Source organism: Porites lutea, chromosome 2 (assembly GCF_958299795.1).
Source record: "Porites lutea chromosome 2, jaPorLute2.1, whole genome shotgun sequence".
NCBI classification, from domain to species: domain Eukaryota; kingdom Metazoa; phylum Cnidaria; class Anthozoa; order Scleractinia; family Poritidae; genus Porites; species Porites lutea.
Window position 1 is genome coordinate 16,737,315 of NC_133202.1, and position 16,512 is coordinate 16,753,826.

The following is a 16,512-nucleotide window of genomic DNA, read 5'->3' on the forward strand; positions in this document are numbered from 1 at the left end:
ATGTGAAGATAACATGTTATTTTCAAGTGTGAAAATATCATGTTTTCGCGCGAAAGCTCACTAGGTATTTCACTGGTGTTTGTATAGTAATTAAAGTTATTTTGAATATTCAATTTAAAAAGGAATCAATAATTAAATTCAAGTAGCTTTTGCAATACTGTAAGGCACGGTTCAGACGCTGATCTTTTCATGAGCCGAAGCTAATACATTAAATTAAGTACGTGAAAAGCGTCTGAATCAATTAGGAACGCCCGTTTCAATTTGGAACGGCTCAGCCGTTCTTTTCGCCTAGCCCGGCCCGGAATTTCGCCTTTAGAGAATGGCTTTGATTCAGACGCCGAATTTTTCATGTAACGAACCTAATGCATAAATTATTATTACTTATTTTGCAAGCAGTTGACTGAAATGAACATTTTTCGCCTTTTGAACTTAGCTGAGCTGCAATTAAAATCGGCGTCTGAATCAATTCAGCCAGTCTAAATAATTTGGGTCCGCCTTAATTCCAATTAGGTTCGGCTTATGAAAAGTTCGGCGTCTGAACCGGGCCTAATACTTTGTTATAATCATACAAATAAAGCTTATTGTTGTTGTTGCTTAAGGTGTTTCGATACAGTTTTTCAGACGCTATACCGATATTTTTCAATCGCCTTGAAAGTAGTTTTTTCCTTGTCCGATCGCTACAAAATTTTCACCAGTAAATGGATATGGATTGAAATTTGTGAAAATGTAGTTTTCAGTAAAATCGATATTACTATGACAACAATAAACAGAAAACTTTGAAATTGATAAAAGACGAATTTTATATGATCTAGACCAGCTACTGAAAATCCAACACTAGGAACTTAAATTTCACTATACATACTGAAGTGTTCTCCGAGAAGACACAACATACACTCAAGATGGCGGATGCAAATGAACACACTTTATTCCAGTAGGCATGCGCTAAATATAACCGCTGACCTGATGCTACATCCCCCTTTTTTTTAAGAAACAAAGAAAACTGAAATTACTGAATTTAACAAACAAACGTAACAATAAAAGAAAGAAAACAAAAAAAAGAAACATGAGACAATGCTGCAACAAGAGCAATGTGTCCTTTCCTGAAAACTGGAAACAGAAAGCTTAACTGAAAAGCTGTAAAGTGTCTGCTTTGTATCTAATACTTAACATAGTCCTTAAATCTCTGAGGTTCCTTAATTGTCCGACCAGACCGCGTGGTAGTAGCCGTAGACATTCCGGTTGGCGGTGTTACAGGATTCTCGTGGGCCACTCTAACAGAGGATGGCTCAACTTCCGTGTCTGTCAGGTCCTCATCATTCGAGACTTCCGGTGTAGGGGTGATTTCTGGGATCTGAGACTCTTCAGTTCTTAATAAATGTCGACGGTTTCTTCGGTACTCTCCACGCTCTGTTTCAACCTTATAAGATCTGGGTGAAGGAAGAACCTGTATAACTCTAGCAGGTTTCCACTTGTTGCCTTCTCTAACTCTTACAACCTCACCATCCCTCAAAGGGGGCAGTTCCTTTGCTTTTCTATCATGCTGCAGCTTCTGCTTTCTCTGCCTTTCTTTTAACTTAGGGAGGACATCTTCAGGGTCATAGAGTTGAGGTTTCAACAAATCCTCAGTCACTGGAATTGAGGCTCGCAAACGTCTTCCCATTAGCATTTGTGAGGGTGACAGATTAACTTCCTCCAGGGGTGTATTTCGGTAAGAAAGGAGAGCTTTGTATGGGTCACCAGCTTTCTCCAGCATTGCTTTAACTGTCTTGACGGTTCTCTCTGACTGGCCATTGGATTGTGGGTAGCCAGGACTTGAAGTGATGTGTTCAAAACCCCAGTCTTCTGAAAACTTCCTAAATTCTGCAGAGTTGTAACAGGGGCCATTGTCAGAAACGACAACTGAAGGGACTCCATATCTCGCAAACTGGGATTTAAGAGCTGTAATTACTCCGGTGCTTGTCATTGACGGGAGTAAAGTCATTTCTGGCCACTTGGAGTAATAATCGACAGTAACGAGGTAGTTCCGACCATTCTTGTGCAGAATATCTGTGCCAACCTTAGCCCAAGGCAGTGGTGGAATCTCGTGCGACTTCAATGGTTCAGGCTGCTGACTTGGTCGATTTTCTAGACATACAGGACAGTTTTTAATCTTCTCGGTTATCTCCACACTCATCCTGGGCCAGAACAATACGTCCCGCGCTCTCGCTATTGTCTTGTTGATACCCAGGTGTCCCTTATGCAGTTTCTCAAGCATCTCTCCTCTCAAGCTACTTGGTACAACAATCTTTTGTCCCTTAACGATCAGTCCCTGGGCTACTGTTAATTCATCACGGTAATTCCAAAACTCCTGTGCATTGGGTGGGACTTGACCTTTGGAATCTGGCCAACCTGACAAAATAACTTGTTGCAGGTCAGACAAAATCGCATCTTCCTTAGTTGCCTCAGTGAAACGGGCCAACTGGTGGTCAGAGATAACATCCTCTACTAAGTTTATGTCCAATTGCTCAGCATTCGTCAGCTGTTCTTCCAAATGGGCTCGAGACAAAGCATCCGCTAAATGTAAGCTGTCTCCACGCTTGTATACCACATTGATTCCTGGAAAGCGCTGGAGTTGGACCAACATCCGTTGCAGCCGTAAGGGTGCTACGTGTAAGGGCTTCTTCATAATTGCCTCCAAAGGTTTATGATCTGATTCAACGGTGACATCACGACCCACGATGTACTCTGCAAATTTGGCACAGCCAAATACTACTGCCAAAAGTTCCTTTTCAATTTGGGCATACCTTTCTTGAGTGGGCGTGAGTGCCTTTGAGGCATAAGCTATTGGTCGGTCTTCCTGAATCAATGCTGCACCCAGTCCAGTTGAACTGGCATCAACTTGTAGCGTCAGGGATTTCTTTGCATCATAATATCCTAAAATAGGGGCGCAGACAAGCGATTCCTTGATTGCTTTAAAACTAGCTTCCTGCTGCTCTTCCCAGTGCCACTCAACATCTTGGTGTAGTAACTGTCTTAATGGTGCAGTAAGGTCGGACATGTTGGGGATGAATTTACTGACATAGTTGATCATCCCCAACAATCTTTGTACACCAGATTTGTCTGTTGGCCTTGGCATCTCAACTATGGCTCTGACCTTCTCTGGGTCTGTCTTCAAACCGTCATGGGAGAACAAGTGGCCATGGAACTTCACCTCTTCCTGTTGTATGTGGCACTTTGACTTCTTCAATCTGAGATTGTTATCTTTGGCACGCTACAGAACAGCCCTCAACCGTGTATCATGTTCCGGCCCAGTTCGACCATGTATGATTATGTCATCCATGATGACTTTCACACCCGGCAGTCCTTCAAAGACTTGCTCCATTCTTTGTTGGTAAACTTCTGGAGCAAACTTAATCCCCATCGGCATCCTCAGGTATCTATACCTTCCGAAGGGGGTATTAAATGTCAGGAGCTTGCTACTCTCCTCGTCTAACTGGATCTGGTAGAATGCTTTTTCTGCATCCAAAGTTGAGAATAGTGTGGCTCCTGAACAACTAGTTGTGATGTCATCTACCACTGGCAAAGGGTAGTGTTCTCTTTTAATGGCAACATTAAGATCTTTAGGATCTAAGCATACACGAATAGACCCATCCGGTTTATCAACACAAACAAGGCTGCTTACCCAATCGGCAGGTTCATTCAAGGGAACTTTCTCTACAATGCCAACATTCTCCATCCGATCTAACTCTTTCTTCAGTGGGTCTCGCTTGGAGTGAGGAACTCGTCTGGGTGGGTGGACCACAGGAGGAACAGAGGGGTCCACACTTATGTGATATTTCCCTGGGAGGCACCCAAGTCCTTGGAATACTTCAGGGAACTCATCAAGAATACTGACACTTTCAATGGCATTTATGCGCTGGATTAGGCCCATATTCTCACAGGATGATCTACCCAGGAGGGGCATGTAATTTCCATCAACCACTTGAAAACATACTTGATACCTTTCCCCACTCACCCAACAAGGCAGCTCACACTTTCCAACAGGTCTAATACAAGTTTTGGAGTAACTTTCTAATCTTGCCGAGGAAGGTTGCAAAGGGTTTGTTGTAATTTTGTCATATGCGGCTTTGGGCAAGACATTGCACTGGGCCCCAGTATCTAGTTTAAAGACTTCTTGAACAGTTCCAAAATTGACAGTTTCAACCCAGTCTTTGTCTCCTGCATTGACTGCTCCAATGAACATAACTTCAGAGTCAGAGTCACAATCATCAAGAGAGTTTACCTGTTTCTTTTGTCCATCTGAGGTACGACACATCCTTGAAAAATGGTTCATTTTCTGGCACTTGTGGCAGCGTCGCCCAGCAGCAGGACATGAATCTCGGGCATGTCGAATACTACAACTCCTACAGGGCATTCCCCATTGAGGCTTCTGCCCTTTGCCGTCTACTACATCCACTTTCTCAACTTTGCTACCCTCTTCTTTTATGCTCTTCATGTGCTGCTTGCTTGTTTCTGCGATGCGAGCTGCTTGCAATGTTTTCTCTAAACTCTGTTCTCTCTCCATCAACCTTTCTTTGGAATGCGGATCCTTAAGCCCCAGGACTAACATGGATGTAATCCAAGATTCTTCTTTATCACCGAGGTCGCTGTTCTTAGCTAGTGTTTTCAATGCGCTACAGAATTCATCGACTGTCTCTCCGTCTTGCTGTTTCCGTTCGATAAACAAATAGCGATTGAAGTGCCTCGAGGTCAGTGGTGCACAATGAGCTTTGAACTTTCCTTCGACGGCCTCAATTTTATCCCGATCATCCTCGGAATTCCACACAAAATTTGAAAAAATTTCCACACATTCCTTGCCAAGCACGTGGAGCAACGTAGCGACTTGAATCTTCTCATCCTTTTGATCGAGTCCGCTCGCAACTTTGTACAGGTCCCATGACATTTTCCAACGCCGCCATGCTTCGGCTTTATTCGTCGCTGTAGACAATATCAAAGCTTCAGGCGGTTTCAGGTGCTCCATCCCACTTCTGACACCATGAAGTGTTCTCCGAGAAGACACAACATACACTCAAGATGGCGGATGCAAATGAACACACTTTATTCCAGTAGGCATGCGCTAAATATAACCGCTCACCTGATGCTACACATACCTTCATGACTAGTACATTTTAGATTGAATTTATCGCATCTTTTGAATGTAAAACATTAACGATACTCACACTGAAATGTACTAGTCATTGCATCATTCTGACGTTACTTAAGAATAATTTGAGTCATTTATAACGTTTTTATTAAATAATCTATCACGGCTATTGAAAATTTAAGGTTTGAAATATATTTTCGTTTTAGTCGAATTCAAACATACAGAATTTTTTTACTTCTTACTAAACACCAAACTTTAAGTTCCTATTATTGGTTTTTCAGTAGCTGGTCTAGATCGTGCAAAATTTGGCGTTTATCAATTTCAAAGTTTTTTGTTTATTCTTGTCATGGTAATATCGATTTTAATAAAACTTACATTTTGACAATTTTCAATCTATAGTCAATCATTGGAGAAAATTTTATAGTAATCAGACAAGGATTAGATCACTTTTAAAGCGATTGAAAAATATCGGTATGGCCTCTGAAAAACTATATCGAAACACCTTAAATGTTGCCACTTTCCTTTAGCAACGCAGACCAAACTGAATTGTGTCAGTCCTCTACAAGTTTGTCCAACATTTCGCGCGTTTTTCCATGAGAAATGCTTGTCTGAAGAAATGAGGTGATGGACAAAGGTTCAATATCCATTTAATACCAAATGGTTTAAGCGTCGAAAAACAAAAATATTGAATTGTTACTATGGGATAGTTAGGTGTGTCGGCCTTCGAGATTCAGGCTATTAATTCTATTTTCATATTTGTTTCTTTTTTCCAGGTTATGCCCTGAAATGCTACCAATGTTTCTCTGTTAAGAGCTGGCATGACTGCCAAGACAGTAAAATACCGGTAATCTGTCTGGACGGTTGGGACCGTTGTGTTAAACAGAATGTAAAAGGTGAGATCATCTCAGGCGAGCCGAACTCTGAACTCTTTGCCAAAGGATGTGCCAAGTCATCTGCATGCAGCGCGAAGAACTGCACACGGGACAACCCCTCGGTGAACATCACCAAATGCGAACTCGACTGCTGTAAAGGAGACCTGTGCAATGGAGCCGAAGCACCAATGCTTAGCGCCATCATGCTGTTGTCATGCGCTATTGTAGCTTTTGCTCGATAAACTTGAAGTCAAGGAACTGAAATATAGCCTGCCGTAGTGAAAGAAACAACAGCTCTAAATAGACATAGATTTTTTTAAAAAATGAAGGGTTTTAACGGATGTTGTTAATTTTGAATCCCATTTGAGAGTTGATCTTCAGCTTAGTTCTATTTTGTTTTAGTTTTCCTAATGCAGTGAAATAAAAAAAAAAGATGCTGTTTCCTCTAATTTCCCACTAATACTGAATTTTAGTGTAAGGGATGCGTAAAGTGGGGTGAATCCGATACGGAGTAAGAAATTCACAGTTCATCAGGCATTTACAACATGATGACATTATCTCAATATATCAGGCTTTTGATGGCACTGATTATAACAATCACTTCTCTCGAGTGAAATGGCGGTTGGCAAAAATATTCTTTTAACATCTCTCTTCTATGTCGAGCTTTCAGCAAACCTAAGGAAAACACTGATTCGAGTAGTGCCTTCTAACAGGGCTAGTGGTCTTAAAGGAATATTACGGCCCATACAACTAACCTAACAATTTTCACAGGAAGTTTTCCGGGTGCATAAAAGCCATATCATCTAGAGAATGGAACAGGTCCATTTTAAAAGGGTGTTACTAGAAAGAGTAAGGGATTAACGAGGAAACTAACAAGGATTGCAATTATGCTAAACATTTGTGTTTTACTCCAAAGAATTCCTGATCCCAAGAATTATTCAACATAATTTAGTTGCGTGCCAGTTTTTTTTCGTCCAAAAACGCCAAAGTTAGCTTTCCTTTTCCTCCGTTGGCGTTCGATCCTTTTGCTCTGGCTATTATTGCTCCTTTCCTCTTCCTTTGCTACTGAGAGGCCGTCCACACGTATCTAGGCTCCATTGCCACCGCTCTCTACCGTCCGAGCGCGGGCTCATTTCCCGAACAGCGGCTGGTAATCGAGCTAACACATGGTATGACGTCAGATCGTGACAAAATCGTTACTCACTTTTCATGGCCCCGCAAACACTTCTTCGCTTCAACAATTGTTCTTCAAGTTACTGTTTGTTGTCGCCGTGGCGCAGGTTCCATCTCTTCGAATCGTCATGTCCCTCGTTGGTTTCATTGTACTGTTTTCTTCGAGGCACCCCTGGCCTTTCTTCATGTCGTGAAATTTTTCTTTCGTTATAACCTTTTCCTCAAGGCGTCGCAATGGGCTTGTTTCGTCGTTACGTCATTTTCATGTCCTTACTTCTTCGGTTCTTCTTTTCGTCGACGGAGCTACATACAAGACAGCAATAAGCTAAGTCAACTTTTCCCGCCTTAGTTGCACGAGGCTCACACAGGCCAAAACAATATGGCAAAGGAGGCTCTTGCCAAAATTGAGAATAAAAGTGAAGAACAGCAGTCATACTCCCAAAGGCTGATTTAGGGGCTGGCCGAGGGGACCGCGGCCACCCCTTTTTCTTTGAAATTATTGTATTATTTTTATAAAATGCTCTGAAACATAAAAAGTATCTATATAGCTGACAAGTATCCCGGCCATCCCTTTCCGGATTTTCTGGGTCCGCCCCTGCATCCCCTTTTGCATCCACACGATCCTTTGATACAGGCTCTCGAAAAAGACCTGAACCAAGTTAATATTCGAGTTATATTCATTATTAATAGATTGTCGGTTTTCTGGAAAGATCGAGCGTTAATTTTTGAGTGCTTGCTTTCTGATTACTTGTAAATATGAATTGATTGTTCACTCTAAAAAGCGGGCATTTCCTTCCATCTCTGGAGAAGGCAACAGATTACAAGCTCCTTTAAAGAAAGGGAAACGAATTACCGATAGAAAGCTGTTTTTATAAACCAGCAAAAACAATCATGAACGCGTGACTTCTGCTTATTCTCGGACGCAGAACAAGACAAGATCCTCTCAGCGGAAAAATTAGCAGTGTTTAAAAAAGCAAAGCTCGGCAAGAAAAAAAAGGTTTTCCCCAAACAAGAATGAAAACTTTTAGCATTGTAAAGATGTTCTTTAAATAAAAAGTGTTCAGATATGATTTGCTCTGTTTACACTTAACTGTTGATAAATGAAATGGCTATTTATCTGTTAAAATAATTAATGCTTTCTTGAATATCATTGTCCACTTAAGTGCAAATTAAAAAAATTTAACTTTCTTTGGCACTGGCATTTGCTTCCTCAGAGTTTTGTGGCCTTCTTAGAATTCATTCACCACAATTCTACAATATCTAGTGAAACACTACGATGTGAAAATGTGATGATCATTTTTGAATTTAGTTAATTTTCCAATGAACTTACCTTTTTTCTATGCTTTAATACATACTTTAATACGTATGTCAAAACTGGCATTCATTTCAATAGAAGCGTTTCCTTTTTGCGGATAATTTGTTTGTACGGTCCAGTTTTTATGTACTAAATTAAATACTAGGAGAGTGGGGGGGTACTCCGTATAATGGCCTATGTATATGGGGAGACACCGCCCGAAATAGGTTACTTTTTCATGCTTCAGGTATATGACGGGGTAGGGATTTTACTAAATGAAGTATATGAAAGGGTAGGGAAATCTGTCATTTCGGTCTGTAAAAAGGCCCAAAAGGATAACAGCTGCATTTTATGGCTGTGAAAATGTCGAGAAAACATTCTGGTCTTGTGATTTATTCGTATTTAAAAGAGAACGCGATTACAGCAGTTAAAAGAAATGCAGAGTTTCGAAAGGTTCTAAACTAAATATGTAGCAAAGTCGACGAAAGGAAAAACGGACGACACGAAGACATGAAAACGACGCAACCACGTAGCAACCGTCGAAAGGGAAGAAGACAATACGATCACACGAACGAAGGACACGACAACTCGAAGACATGGAACCGACGCTACGAAGATTCCCAGAGGAGTCCAGTGAATCGGTTTGAATACGTGTATCTGTGTAGGTGGAATTTTTTTTAAAACGGATCAAAAATGTTGTGGATTAAAAAATATCAGGATACGTGTTGAAGGGGGCTGAATGTGATGTTTGGCCGTAATTATCAGGCGCAAAAAATCCTGCCTTTTGGCTCTTTTCCACCTCAAAGTTGTTAATTTTTCTAGGCTCGTTTTCAAAAAATCCGATTGGATAAAATATGCCACAACCATAAAAAAATGTAGCTTGATGGTTATGATAACTTTCATGTTTTGTTGTTGTTATTGTTGATGTTATATTTTTCGCTAAAACGTTTACGCCATTTTAGGAATGAGTTTGCTGGCGTATGTAGAAGTGTCATTACCGTTCTAAATATATATGTTGCCAGCTTAATGCAATAATTTAATCTGCTTTCAGAACAGTAATAGCTGGCTGAAAGCATATTAAATTAGTGCATTAATTAAGCTGGCAACATATATATTCAGAGAGAGTCTGTTATGAGCTGTTGATTACTTTTCAACTCGCATAAAAAAGGAACACTAATGGAAAAGAATATAAGTTACATTAAACTAAGTCTTGATAATAAATTGTTAGTTTCGTCTCCATATATGATATTCAGGCACTGTTTTGAAAGGTTGTTTAGTAATTGAGAAGCACGATTTGATGGACGAACTGTTGTTTGATGCTGCGAGGTAGGTCACTAAGCAATACAATGTTATCACCGGCCCTTAATCGTTAAAAATCGTTGAAATCCACATGTTAGACCTAAACGGGTCTAGATATGGATGTCAAACAAGACTAATAACCTATAATTGTTATACCCTTTTAATACGTAAAGGTAACAAAAGAAGATTGATTTTGACTCGTTATGGGTACTGATAGACTGATTTGGCATGTCGATAATTTTCTAAAATTTCTTTGAATTTTACTTACAGTCAGTCATGTAGCCGAGCTTTCAAATGCAGCCAAAATACAGTAAAAACTCAACTCTTATGAATGGCCAAATAATACTTGACAGTTAACCACCGTCATGAAACATCTTGTTCTTTACTTGACAGTTCTTGAAAGCTGCCGTATTTTTTGCGTGCTGTACTGGACAGGGTTGTTCAAAGCTAGGTTATGGTAACCTAAGGTTAGTGTGAAATTTTAATTCAGATATGAAACCTTAAAAAGAAAATTCAGTTTAATTCTTTTTGTCCACACTTTGGTAACTGGATGAAATAAAAAGAATAGAGAAAAATATGCGAGAAGATTCTTTAAAGAAAAGATAAAGAAGCCTGGATTAACTTTAACCCCGGGTTAGCGCTAACAACTGGGCCCTAGGAGACAACTTGTAAAAGTTCAGTAAATAAAGCGGCTCGCGAAACAAAAAAAAATCGCGTTCATTTCAATACGGAACTCAGATTGGAAGTAAATCCATATTCCTTGATAGTTTTTTATCTTTTCATTCATCGATGTTAATGCCTAATCATCCAGTTTTGTGCCTATACTGGCTTATGGCAAGTAACGCACTTGCTAAAGCTTAGTTTCTTGGCCTCATTATTCCACGCGGCCTAGTCCTACAAAATGCATTGATCTAGAAGACCTGGGAAGACGTCATACCGACACTAGGTAAACGCCCTGCCTGGTTTTGATAGTTTGATAGGTTCAGAAAACATTCACAGCATTCACTGTTAATGTCGTTTACAATTCTCTACACTCTGCCAGCAGAACCTTTCTTTCCCTGCTTGATTTTGGCGTACTCGTTACTATCACATTGCCCATAATACACAATATTTACCCCCAACCTTTTGCGTAATTTTGTATGTTACAGTCCTTCCAAGGGAAAGCAAAAACAATGTTTATAGCGAGGTGCATTATGGGCAATGTAAAAATGGCGAATGTTACAATCAACAATTCAACAATGTTATGCACCTATCAATGTTAAGCTGCAGGGGGGGGAGGCCGGGCATAGGCGGGGGATTTGAACTCAGATCATTTTTTCTGTTCAAATGCCCGACCCCAGGGACGTTATCGCTGGTCAAAAGAGTGCAAATTCCCCATCCCCCTCCCCTTCCAGAAAAAGGTCAAGGCATTGGTCAAACAAGAATTAAAATAGGGATATACAGGAATTATAAAGTTGTAAAAAGCAAGAAGCAACAACTTCAAAATGTAACGTCCGTTTAATAGAAAAATGTCATGTAATTTATCTGGAAAGTATATAAAAATTTGAAGATTGTCTCAACTGATACTATTGAACAATACAGCAAAACAAGGAAATTCTGGTATCTTATCATGAAATGTTATGCTACAGATAACTTTTATTTGAATTGACATCCGTTTATAACTCATGGCCATTATTCATATTTACATCACCAAGTAAGACTAGTTTATTTCAACTTCAGTCCGTAACACTTTTCTGATTTTTAATAGTACCAACAGACCTATGTCCTAAAGTAACTAAAAAATGGAACTGCATACTTTGTAAACAAACCATGAATTAACATCTCATAAATATGTATTAAACAATTGTATTAAAAAACAAAAAGAATATCGCAATATAATCAATCATGGCACTGATGACATAACAAAACGCAAAAAACGGCCCGATGGGCTCTTTAAGCGACAAAATTTCACAGATTTCTTACCTTCTTCACGGAAACCGAAGCAGCCTCCATTTTGATGTCTGCTGGTTACCAGGTCTCAGTGCGCCGAAAATCCAAGATGGCGTCGGTGGAGCTCAGGCCACTAACGGTTAAAGTCAAAAGTCCCGACCCCCGGGACTCGACGAATGATCAAAAGTCCCTGCCACGGGCAGACTTGTTACGTCAAATCCCCCGCCTACACCCGGCCTCCCCCCCCCCTGCGGCTTAACATTGATAGGTGCATTACTTCGTTTACTATTCAGTACCGCTAAGCACATGTCCTCTAAAGGGACTAATTTTAACTACGAGTACGCAACGTCAGGAGCTTGTACTCGTTATCATCGTCGATCCTTGAATTCTCTATGAGCTAAATTGTTAACGGCGAACTGAAAACTCCAATCCTTGACTCGGTCACTGTGCTATATTTTTTTGAAGCCACCGTCCCGAATAGCTAAAGTCCTCATTAGTGGTTGGGAGTGTAAGGCAGCTTATGAAAGTATTTGATTTTTTTTTTTCGTAATGCTATTTTCATACTTTCTCAAGCACCGACAAATACAGAAAACTCATTCAGCTAAAATCCATTCAGTGCCACTTAATGCCATGTAATGGATAACATTAATTTCTTGATGTGAAAAGAATAAGAATAACATCGGATAGACGGATCGATTTCCCTATTTACCTCCCTCAAAAAGACTGCGAAAAGCTCAGTCGAAGAACATTATCCGCTGTTGAACAGATCTCAATGCAGTAATTCCGGAATATTTACTGCGTTTTATAATGGACCATTTCCGACTTTATCAAAGGTAATACTAAGATGTTAAAATGTTGCTAATAGCAGTTAAAAAAAAAAACAATCATAGGGTATACCGGAAAAAGCTTTTATTTACAAATTAATTAATTAATCAGTGGTTAATGAGAAGGACGGACACCCTTTACCTACTCGTTACAACTTCCGGGTTAACCGACTTAACTAAGCCCAAATGAGTTTTCTGAATAATGACCGCAAGTTCGCGATTCGCTAGCTCCGAATTCCAATAATAGCGGATATTGAAACCAGCCAGAACTCTGGTCAAAACCGGGTCGCGACTCTGAGGCGTTGCAATGCGTCTGTACCCACGCGTAAGGTCCTTGACATATTGCGGGGTTGGGGTCATTGTCTTGGTCTTTTTCAGTTGACTGTTGCCGGAAACATTAGGGAGTTTAAGAACGACGTCGGCGACGGAAACGTCTCTTAAAAAGGTGACTTCACGCCGTCTCAATATTTATCGCTCTTATCCCACGTCGTTCACTTTGTCAAACGTTGGTGAATTTCTCTGGAGTTGAACTCTAAATCCGAGTATCTGAGTTTAAGAAGATTGTTGTGTTGTGTTCACGTCCTCAACAAAACGTGAAATTTAGCAGTTTCACGTCGTAGATGTGCAAAGACGGCAGGGAATTGTACAAAAAAGCGTGAAAGTTTTGTTTTGTTTTTTGCCGTTCTCGTTGCATTGCCGTCGTCGTTGTTTATACTCGTCAATAATCTTCAGATAACAAACGGTATATTGCAATTAACGTTGATAAATACCTAAACACAGACAATCAATAATAATATTCACTAAAATCAGTACAAGATATTTGGGCACAGGTGTTTGGTTAACGTTAAAAGCTTTAGTGGAGAATCTACACAAAATATGTAGGTTGCCTAGCGTGAAGTCTGTGGCCTTTTCTGTTACCCATGCCCTTGTACATTTCGTTCAAAATGAGAGACAAAGTCTCCAGGGACAAGAGAAATGGAGAAATCACAAGTAAAACTTTAACATCTAAAGATGATGTTACACGAGACGATTGGCAACGACGATTTTTAGCGCAACACTGCGTTGCAACATTGTTGCGAATGGTTACAACATTGTTCCAACATTGCAACTCTGTGTTGCGCTAAAAATCGTCGTTGCCAATCGTCCCTTGTAACATCACCTTAAGTTTTTAATTCCTTTCGCAAGGACTTAAAGGTGATGTTACACGGGAAGATTTGCAAGAACGATTTTTAGCGCAACACAGCGTTGCAATGCTGGAACAATGTTGTAACCATTCGAAACAATGTCCCAACAATGTTGCGACGATGTTTTGCGAATCCTATCGTGCCACATCACCTAAACACCAATTTTTTTTTTTTTTTTTTTTTAATGAAGTGCACATTGAGAAACTTTTATCTTTTGGAGTATTCGTTAGGGCTATCATAAGAAGAGTTAGAGGTCTTATTGAGTGCTTTCGCGGATGGTGTTCACATCAACAAAGAAAATGCAGACATCCTCGGTAACAAATGAACGGCATTAATACGTGGAAGAAGAGATACTTCACATAAAATATTTACTGGATCCGAGAAGAAGCTCTTTGATACCACACTATTTCGTCACATAAGAAAACGAAAATGCTCCTCCTGAATTTTTCAGTCGTCATTATAAACACCGCTGTAACGCGGACAGCTTGCCTATGCTCTCGTAATACGTTATTCTCCAAATGAAAGACAAAATATCGTCAATTCAACATTTTTCTTACGTCAAATCTTCTTTTGTCTCTTTCAGAGTTTCTTCCTACGAAAACAAAAAAACAGTATCATCTCCTACCAGCAATGTTGATTGTTGACGTAATTATGTTCAAAACAATATTCCCCAACACAATAAATTCATTTTTCTTGGGATAAAGTCTTATGGTAATAATCTAGGTGTGTTTCTATTCCAGAATAGGGTCATTCATCAATCAAATGCACTCTTAATCACATCCTTGTTACATGTACAAATGGATGGTTGAAAAGGATTTTTTCTGGGGCCGACAAATCACAGCTGTCTTATGAGCCCTCATAAGTCAGCTAAAACCTGCTCGAGAAGTCATAATTTAGTTCCATTTTATCTTAAAAGCTTTATTTCTAAATAAAGAAACTCATTATATGTCAGTTGTTTGTTTGAAAAGATTTGAAGTAACCGGATCACGTTTTAATATTCAAATATACAATTAACGCCTCAGAAAAAGGTTGGATTGTGATTCAGTCTGAGATTTATTTTGAAAGGAAACAACCAAAACCTTTAATTATTTTTCTTGATGTTCTTTAAAAACATTCAGCAAAAACATCGTGAATCTCGTAAAAATATTGGTGCAATTCAATTTACAGATATATTTATCCTTTGTTTCCGTTAACGTAGACTAATAAATTGATATTTAGCTCTTTAATTTAAAAACTGCACGGAAGCGAAATAGTTTTTACATTAGCAATACCCCACTGCTAGAGCAAACGGATTTTCCGGCCCTTTTAAGATAAGGGGAAAAAACGTCTCTTCTGGAGCTTACTAGCAAGGGTAGCTTTATAACTTAAATTTAGAGCAATAACTGTCCATCTCAGCTGTTATAGCTTGTTCCGGCTGTCAATTTCTTGTGCAAACATTGTGAAGTCGGGATCAGTTATTTGTGAGGAGTTTGTGATCAACCGAGTGAAGAAAGGTAGGATTTGTAAGAGAGGGTTTTGCTTCCTAGTAAATTTGAGAATTATCATACCATGTCATACCATGTCTAAGTTTTCGCGTGATGAAATACTGCCAAAAATAAGGGAAGCAGAGAGACATCACACTAAAAGGCAAAAGGGCACACGTGAGTTCGAGCAGAAGCCGTCGATCGTGAGGCTTTCAGAACTTCGGTTGGTGATCCGATCTTCATTTTTAATTCTTTTCGTTTTCCTTAAGATCACATTATATCGTGGCATTAGACATAAGAATACGGAAATTAGATATTAAAGCGAACTGTCGATATTTAGATTGATACATCTTCTTTCGACAACCGCAAAGTGAGAATATATTAACAAACAAACGGGTCGTCAATATTGAGGGACATTAATGCTTATCATTTTACTTTAATATTGTCATGTAGACTTTGTGTTGACCTTACCTTTAGACGAACTTGTCTGGCCTGGATCTTATCTAATCTTCTCTTATCTTACCTTATGTTGTCTTATCTTAACTCAGTTTAATTTTCTTTTAACCTTCTTTTATTAGTCTATCCTAACCTACCTTATTTAATCTTATCTCATTTCATGTTAACGTATCTCATTTTATCTCTTTTCATCTCATTTTATTTTGTCTTAACTCATCTTATCAGTCTGTCTTATCTTTTCTTATGTTATCTTATCTCCTTTCCTCTTTTGTTATTTTGGCTTATTTTAGCTTATCTTATATCATCTTGGCAAATATTATCTGTCTCATCTCTCTCCTCACATATGTTTCTTTTCATCGTGTTATAAAATCTCCAAAACCTTTTTTTTTTCTGTTAAGTATGTGCGTCAAAACTGAGCATCTTAAAACTCAAGAGGGGTGCAGTTTGCAATGGATCCCTCGCGAACAGATTTCGGAACTCGGAAGTGTTGTTTCAACGCCAGAATCATAAAGTATCGTGTGAACGGCGTATTTACTGATTTGCTTGATGATGAAGTATATCACCAGAGTTTTCTATAAGTTAGGTTGTAAAGTCTCAAAGATTGTGCCACCGTTTGCTCCGATTTGTAAACGGAAAGGCAAACAAGAAAGGCAACGCTTTTCCAGTTCTGACATTTTTTTATATTGTGACAGTCATCCAAAGTGAATCCACCTAATTTGTATCATTCCTGAAACACCGACCATTGTAAGAGCGAAGTAATGATCTTCAGTATCAACCGAAAGACTGGGATATTATACTCTAAATTCAGAAATTCCGGCGAATTCCGATTTGCGGTAGTTACTTTTCTGCCGGAAATAAATCTGCGATTCCCGGCAGGTTAGTTCCGACAGTAATAT